This window comes from Eschrichtius robustus, chromosome 2, assembly GCF_028021215.1.
Source record: "Eschrichtius robustus isolate mEscRob2 chromosome 2, mEscRob2.pri, whole genome shotgun sequence".
Taxonomy (NCBI): Eukaryota; Metazoa; Chordata; class Mammalia; order Artiodactyla; family Eschrichtiidae; genus Eschrichtius; species Eschrichtius robustus.
Window position 1 is genome coordinate 7,122,702 of NC_090825.1, and position 9,304 is coordinate 7,132,005.

Genomic DNA, 9,304 nt, shown 5'->3' on the forward strand with positions numbered 1-9,304 from the left:
TTTGATATGTTAATTCTAAGTACTGCAACAGAATATTAAAATACCTGTGGACTTTCAGCATTTAGACTTGACAAAACTTTCAAAAAATCATAAACACAAGGAATAATACTCTGGAAAACTGAAGGTGCTATTTGTACATGGGAAATATTCACACATTCACTTTAAATATTTTTGTGTTGAGAATACGCTCTATTGAACAGATTTTGCTCTTAAGTTAGCAGGTACTATGGCACTTAGAGAAATGATATTTTCTCTATTAAAACTATTATGATCTATGGAAAAGAGTCAAAGTTGTTAACAATTTTAAATTTGCTAATCATAAGATGCAATTTTGAAAATTAAAACTAATATAACCATATTAATAAAATACACTCTCATAATTATGCACTTTTGGTGTGAACCAAAAAATATTATATATTTGAATATGAATTGTGGTGGTGGTAGAAGCATTAACAGACTAGACGGGGCAGGGGGGGCGGCGGGTAGGTACTGCTGTTGGAAGCTGAGAAAAGAAACTATGGCTGCCCTCTTGTATGCACCATAGTTTGAGTCTGAAAAGAGGAAGCCAAAGCTGGGAGGGGCTCGGCGAGGGGCTCCTCCAGCAGCCAGGCAGCATGGCGGCCTTGGAGATGCGTGTGTGCGAGACGGATGGTTGCAGCAGTGAGGCCAAGCTCCAGTGTCCCACCTGCATCAAGCTGGGCATCCAGGACTCGTACTTCTGCTCGCAGGAATGTTTTCAAGGAAGTTGGGCTACTCACAAGTTACTACATATGAAAGCAAAAGATGAAAAGGCCAAGCAAGAAGTGTCTTCCTGGACTGTGGAAGGGGATATCAACACTGACCCATGGGCACGTTATTGATATACTAGTAAACTCAGACCACATTATCCACTAATGTCAACAAGGCCAGTGCCAAGTCATAGTCAAAGACCAGATTATGCTGATCACCCTTTAGGAATGTCTGAATCTGAGCGGGCTCTTAAAGGTACTTCTCAAGTTAAGTTACTCTCATCTGAAGATATAGAAGGGGTGCTACTGCTAGAGAAGCCTATGTGGACATTGATGCTGGGGTGATTAAACCAGGTGTAACTACTGAAGAAATAGATCATGCTGTACACTTAGCATGCATTGCAGGAAATTGCTATCCTTCTCCCCTGAATTATTATAATTTCCCAAAGTCTTGTTGTACTTCAGTGAATGAAGTGATCTGCCATGGAATTCCAGACAGATGACCCTTGCAAGAAGGTGATATTGTTAATGTGGACATCACTCTTTATCACAATGGTTATCATGGGGACCTGAATGAGATGTTTTTTGTTGGAGACGTGGATGAGGGAGCACGGAAACTGGTTCAGACCACGTGTGAGTGCCTGATGCAAGCCATTGATGCAGTGAAACTTGGTGTTCGATACAGAGAATTGGGAAACGTTATCCAGAAGCATGACCAAGCAAATGAATTTTCAGTTGTTCAAAGCTATTGTGGGCATGGAATCCACAAGCTTTTTCATACAGCCCTCAATGCACCTCACTAGGCCAAAAATAAAGCAGTTGGAGTGATGAAGGCTGGCCACATATTTACAATTGAGCCAATGATTTGTGAAGGTGGAAGGCAGGATGAAACCTGGCTGGATGGCTGGACAGCAGTGATGAGAGATGATGGGAAGCTGTCTGCCCAGTTTGAGCACACCCTGCTGGTCACGGACACTAGCTGTGAAATCCTAACCCCGCGACTCGATAGCTCGTGGCCTCATTTCATGTCCCAATTTTAATTTCTCCTGAGATGGTGCATCTCGGTGATAACTTCTGGCTGTACTCTGTATTTTATTGAGAGTGCAGAATGGAAGAGGAAATTTTTTAATTACTTGTTTTGTTTTGATTATAGATAAGGAAGGACTACAGCATTTGATGTGTGTCCTCAAGAACTTGTCTTGGGTCTGAAAAAGCCAAGAAGAATAAAGGAATCATTTCTCCATTCCTCTCAATGCTCCCTTCTCCCCACAAAAAAGATCTCTGCACCCCTGTTTTCTTATTTTCCCTTTGAGCAATTTTACTTAAACCTGCTTCTAAGTTGATTTTATCACTGCCACAACCAGGCCATTAGAGCCAGCTACTTTCCAGGTGAATGTTGGAGACAAGAATCCTTGAAACTTTAGCAACATACATTGCTCCCGATTTTTTTTATTATATTTGTATGGAACTATATATGTATACATTTAAAATTCCATATATGTAATTACTGAACATTATATGACCTGGAGTTTGTGTTGATTCTGCTCTGACAAGGTCAAAAGCTGTCATAAATGGACTTGTCGTTTGCAGTGATTTAATCCCCATCTGGAAATTGGTCTCCCTTCCCCTTGCTAATTATTTACCTTTATAATTGTGTGTAAGGAAGCACTCGGTCAGCGAGACTTGCCAATGTGGATTCTGTGAGTGAATGGATGTAGAAAAATTCACTTTGGAAAAAGGTTATCAGATTTTTAAAAATCTAGTTTATGGCAAAAATAGCCATGTTCGAAGTGGAAGCTGGCTGTGCAGAGAATGAGATTTTTGTAATCCATTGCTATTTCAGACCTCTGTTTGGTCTTAATGGGAGGAAAAACGCTCTCTTCACCTCTCTGTCTTATTTCAAGGTCATCCCTTGGAGATATTCAGAGAAGGGTGGAAGGTGCACTGTGGATGTTGATGGGGAAAGACAGTTCTGAAATCTCTCCAGCAGTGAGCAGAGTCTGGAAATTCTAACGTTTAGTAAACCTGGTGGTGATGAGAAACGAACTTCTTTGGAGACTGGACTGTTCCCTTGCAGAAGGGATACAGCTGTCCTTGGTGTGCTGAAAACACACTTCTCCTTTACAAAGTTTGGAACCTCATTAGAAATGACCTCAGCTGCCCAACATCTGTGTTCCTTTCAGTAGTTCAGTCCAAATGGGAGTGTATCCGGTGAAGACATATCAGATCAAAGTCATTGTCATTAGAGTGTACTTGATTACTGAGTATCTGGTAACTTTATTCTAAGATAATTTGATACCACTGACATGTTACACTTGTACGAGAACACCTTTCCAAGAGTGCCTCAGACCTTCATCACTTTAAAGGGATTATGATAATGTTTTCACTACTTTTATTATTTTAATGATTTAGTAAAGTGGTTGAATCTGGTATAGACTTTTGGGGGTATGTGTGTGAAGCTTTTTAACAAACTGTAATATTTGTGAATGGAATGCCTTGCAACATGAATGCTAATATAATGTATAAAGTGAGATTTTTAAAGTTTGAATGATTATCCTGCCAAAAAAAGCTGAGAGGGGATTGTCTACACCCAGGTGGAGAGTGTAGTCATGAATTCACATACAGCCCACACGTGAAGCACGTGGACCATGCAGAAACAAACGGCTTCATGATTTCATTAGCTCCACGATCAGAAACAGTATTAATTAATTGAAGGGAGATCCAGACCCACCTCCTATTCCCACCGAGATACAGATACTGTCACATAATTGCATTTCTTCCCCACACCCAACCCATCCCTACTCCTGGAGAAGTGAGAAGATGCAGGTCACACCACACCTTGTCTTCTCTCTCTCTCGGGAGCTCACTATAACTGGGCAGAAGAGAATAAATGGCAATGATTGATTCCTAAATGTGAGTATTATTTACCCCAATAGAAGTGATATTTAATAACTGCATTAAACTACAAACTCCAAAATAATTTTATTTCTTTTTATCTAATCTCTAGAACGAATGGGGAAGAGTGGGTAGGACAATGGCAATGTGGCTTAAAAGGGGCAAGGTTGATAATGATTATTAGAATAAAACCTGTCCTATCTTTGCACCTCACTGAATTCACAAGAAAAGATAAAATACTCTGAACATCCACCCACATTCTAATGCCAGATAATTCAGAATTGTCCTTTGCCTTTCCTTATTCTCTATCTCATGAGCCTTATTGATTTTATTGGGTTGTTTGTTTTTGTTTTTGTTTTTATATTGAGCTATAGAAGCTGTTGGTATATTTTGGGAATTAAGCCTGTGTCAGTCACATCGTTCACAAATACTTTCTCTCATTCCATAGGTTGTCTTTTCGTTTTGTTTATGGTTTCCCTTGCTGTGCACAAGCTTTGAAGTTTAATTAGGTCCCATTTGTTTATTTTTGTTTTTGTTTCCATTACTCTAGGAGGTGGATTAAAAAAGGTCTTGCTGCAATTTATGTCAGAGAGTGTTCTGCCTGTGTTTTCCTCTAGGAGTTTTATAGTATTTGGTCTTACATTTAGGTCTTTAATCCATTTTGAGTTTATTTTTGTGTATAGTATTAGAGAATGTTCTAATTTCATTCTTTCATATGTAGCTGTCCAGTTCTCCCAGCACCACTTATTGAAGAGACTGTCTTTTCTCATTGTATATTCTTGCCCCCTTTATCATAGATTAATTGACTATCAGTGCGTGGGTTTATCTCTGGGCTTTCTATCCTGTTCCATTGATCTATATTTCTGTTTCTGTGCCAGTACCATACTGTTTTGATTACTGTAGCTTTGTAGTGTCTTTTACTTTCTGTGTATTTCCTGGGAGTGTTAACTTCTTTCCAGCACCACCACCATCAGCCCTCACCAGAATTAATGCAGTTTTCTCCCAACTGTTCTTCCTGTCTCCATGTTGGCTCCTCTCCAAGTTATATTCCATACAGCAACCATAATAACATTAAAGAGCATAACCATAACAGGAATTAATCAATTCAATCTATTGTTCTCTTATTTCTATGAAGCGGCTTCTTCAGAAAATAAAATCCAAGGTCATTTACATGATCTAATTGGCCCTGTGAACCACCTTTATCTACTGTTTCAGCTTCATTTCCTACCACTCAATTTTTTTCTCACTATACCCCAGGTGTACCTGTATCTTCTATTTCCTGAAAATCCAACATCACCTCCTATCTCCCAGTACCTTCATACTTGCCCTCTACCTGGGTTGTTCATCTGCTATGCTTCACCTGGATAACTCCTACTAATCCTTCCTGCTTCAACTAAGTGTCACTTCCTTCATCTTCCCCCGCTTGAATTCTCCCAGACCATTTTGAGTCTGCTAGAATCAGCTATTTTCACTTTGCACAGTTCATTATGATTTTAGTTAAATACATTGTGCGACTATGGGTTTCATATCTGTTTTGCTTTTAGACCATAAGTTCTATGGCAGAATGAGAAGGAGTGAAGGGAAACCCACACCAGCCTTGTTAACTGAATATTTGAAAGGACATGGACCAGACTGCATTCTTGAGAGTGTTATCTGGGAAAGAAAATTCTCTGTTATCCAAGTGGTGATGGAAGCATTGGCCAGTCAACACCATGGGGAGTCTCCTTCTTTCCCAGTGGTTTTATAACTTCTTATAAGGCGTTTTGTCAGCTCCTCCAGAGCCTAAGCTGGCATAAGCTGACAGAGTCAGGAATCTAAGCTGGAAGAGTGTGACTCTGTTGACTAACACATGAATCCATTCCAGAAAACAAGGATTGTATTCCCAGTTTCGTTATTAATTTTCTCTGTGCTCCTGAGCAAAGTACGCAGCATTTCCAAGCACAACTTCATCCCTTCAGCAAAATGCTGACTTGGCTCCTTAGGGAAATAACATATTGAAGTGCATTTCAGATTTTTTAAAAATGGTATTGAAATGCAAAGCAATTACTTTCTTATGTTGTAATATTGATCACAATCCAGCTATCTTATTGACCCAACAACACATTAATTATTGATATAAATTGTTTGCTTGAATCTAATTCAATTAAATGTTGTCGTCATCACCCTCATGGTAAAGTTGCGTTTATCGCCAGGACTGTTAGACAGTTTGAATGCCCTGCCAGGTGTTGCTCTGTGAGTGGGTTGCTTCATAGCTAAAAACATGCCAGAGAATGATGGGCTTGATTCTAGTAGGATGTGAAGGGCACACTCAAATGCCTCACGAGATTTCTCCTAAATTGTGACATGTTCAGTAAAACACTTAAACTATTAAAGGGACTCCTTCCAAATACTCCAAGGGGGCGGGGACTTGGCTGAAGATAGACCTTCTGCTTCCCCAAATTTCTAAAGGCACCTAATTCTTCTTGATTTAAAAGAGTATCACTACTTAGCAAACTATATGCTAAGTAGATTCAAATTAGCTAAACTAGACCACCTGATTTTATTTTTATTGTCTTATATATCCAAGCTTGTTAACAGAAATTACAGTGCCAGAAAATCTTTGCTATCATATAAGAAAACAAGAAAATCTACCACAAGCAAGGTGATGAATGTTAAGAAGATTCATTGTAGTGATCATTTTGCAATATATACAAATACTGAGTCATTATATTGTACACCTGAAACTAATATAATGTTAAATGTAAATTGTACTTCAGTTAAAAAAGAGAAAGTCCAATGATATATAACCAAATTCATTAAAAAATAATATATCCTTGAGATGAACTCTCTCCTGTACCAGGCAATTGATTTAGTTAAATATATAGAAAAATCAAATATATTTTTGTGGATTTTGACATTGGGACCAATTCACAAAAATTATACAGCACCATATATTGGTTTAATAAAAAGAAAGGCTTTAAATGATCCAAGAATAAGGTGGACTATTTAGTGAATTCCTGGTCATGGGGAGTATAGGCCTAATGGTTGCTGTCAGATAAAAATCCCATATGATCCAGAGGGTTTATTAAAGGATTTCTGATAGCACCCCTACCTTCAAAGTTCCAAATGTGGGCCATAGAAATAAATTCTGCCCCTAGCTAACATTCACAACCTTGACTATTGCTATATTAGTTATCCACGAGCGAGTTCAGGTTCAGAGTCTCTAATGAGCTTGCAGTCAGATGGTGCCTGGAGCTGCAGTACTCTGAAGGCTTAAATGGGCTGACGGATCCAATTTCAAGGTGTCTCTCTTGCATGCATGGCAAAGTGGTGTTGGCCATTGGCCAGGAGACCCAGCTTCTCTCAATGAGGGCTACTTCACAGGAGTACTTGGATGTCCTCGTGACGTGGTGTTCACCCCAAAGGTGAAAAATCCAAAAGGTCAAGGAAGAAGCTACAATGCCTTTATAACTTAGTCTCAAAAGGCACATATTGGCACTTGGATAAATGTGGGAGGGAACGACAGATTGGCATAGATATTAGGAAGCAAGTCTCGTTGGAAGCCATCTTGGAGATTAGCTACTCTAGTCCAGCGTCTGTGTTCAATGTTTCCTGTTTATCTCACATGTAAACACACGTATGCTTCGTTGGGAGACAATTCTTCATAGGTCTTTCACATTTGTGCACACCTTATGAACAGAGGCACTGACTGCCTTTTGTTTCAGACTCTCTTTTCGGGGGTGTTTGTATAATGAGCACCATGAAAGATACAGTTTTTTCCTCTACAGGGAAAGACAGGTTTGTTTATAACCTTAAAATGTAGTATCTTCCTCTGAAGCAAAGTAGAGGAATGCTTATTTTATGGTAAGATAAATATAATGTCTTCCTCTGGACGAAGGACAGGGAAGCTTTCTATTATTTAAAAATACGGGTTTCCTAAACTCAGTGTTTCTCTACTGTAATGCAATCAACTCTGTGTGCAAACACCTACCTGGGCCTAACTGCATTGTCTCCATGCTACCTGGGGGTAGGGAACTGACACCATTATACTTATGGTCATGCTTCTTGCTGTGCATTGAGTAATAAAGTGCTTTTTCTCTGATCAGGGTACCAGCATCCTTGAAACTGTGGCAAGGCAACATGTTACCATGTAAGTATGGTACACCATCCCCCAGTCTTATCCCATTATAGCATCAGCTTGAAGACCAGGATCCTGGCGTCCAAATCAGATCCAGGTGCACAGGTGTATCCTCAGATACAGCTCTGCGAGGGCAGCTCCTTGAATTTAGTTCCTCTCAGTCTGAAGACCTATGAACTAGAGGCAAGTTATCTCTCCATATACTCAGCATGCAGTGGGGAGACAGGTGTAGAATAACTGCTGTAGACCGTCCTCTTCAAATAGGGGGAATAGGAGGCACACATGAATAATTTCCCCATTGTAAAAATCTCCATAGGAAAATCCTGTGGAGAACATAATGCCAGTTCCTTGATGAGGGCTCAGTATGACTGACTGAAACCTTGGTAAAGTCTCTGGGCTTTTGGTTCTGACCTCTTAGGCATCCTTCCTTTTGGATTAGAGATAGCTAGTGTTTGCCCCTGAACTACCTGAGTAGCTTTCTCAGCTTGCTTTTTGTTCATAGTAATGGAGGAATCCACAGCCTCTTTGTATTTTGTACTGACTCTGTCCGTTTTAGTCCAAGCTGGTGATGTCTCATCTAGTACAATTATGTTAAAAGTTTGTGGGCCTTTTATGGATTTTCAGGGATTCATTTTACTGGAAAATAGACACACAAATCTTATGAAGATATGCCCTTCTTTCCCTTTTGCTTCCTATAAACCTGCTGTAGGACAATGCCTTATGATTATTAGAATTTGTATTTGTTTTTAAATTGGTGATACATGGGATGTGTGCCCTTAACATCCTTAGAGGGGCTTTGGTCTGTTTGAGGCTTCATCTTACATATATCTGGGATCATTACAAAAGGCTCAACATTTACATCCTGGACTTCACCAGTGAACCATGTTTTACTGACAGTGTCCTGGGTTTGATGTTTGCCTGGAAGCCTTTTTTAAATTTTAAGATCTTTTACTATCTGGAAGACTAGCGATGAGAAATAGTTTTATATTTGAACCCAGCAGCCCTGGTTCCTTTACCTTTGGCAGGTTTTTTTTTTTTTTTCCTTTACCTTTCTCTCCTCTCTTACATGTTGCTATTTGTTGCTACAGGAAGCCGGGCAGCACTTCAGTACCTTGCCTAGAAATCTCCTTAGATAGATCATTAAGTTAATTTTGTACTCTGGTGGGGGGGGTGTGGTTTCCCATCTTACACAGGAAATAGTATTACTAAATTTCCTGCCATTCTAAAAATGTGATCTCTTTCCCCCATTTTCCTCAAGTTATGTTAAACACTCACTGAGAGCCTTCGTGAAGGCCATCATTCATGTTTAACAGTCTCTTCAAAGCTTTTTAGGATTTTATTAACACTCTTCCGAGGTACTTGCAGCTTCTGCCCACTGCTGGGTTGCACCACCAATCTCACATGTTTTAGAATTTTTTTTTTTAATCACACCACTTTACTTGTTTGTACCAAAATCTGTACTAGTTACCTATTTTTGTGTAGCAAACCACCCAAAATTTGTATCTTAAAAAATAATCATTCATTATCTCCCAAGGTTTCTGACAGTCAAGAATTCAAGAACAGT

At 39.4% G+C, this 9,304-nt stretch overlaps 1 pseudogene; it reads left to right on the forward strand.

Moving 5' to 3' along the window:
* The first annotated feature begins 614 nt into the window (after positions 1 to 614).
* Positions 615 to 1,768, forward strand: LOC137755747 (methionine aminopeptidase 1-like; annotated as a pseudogene).
* The last annotated feature ends 7,536 nt before the right edge of the window (positions 1,769 to 9,304 follow it).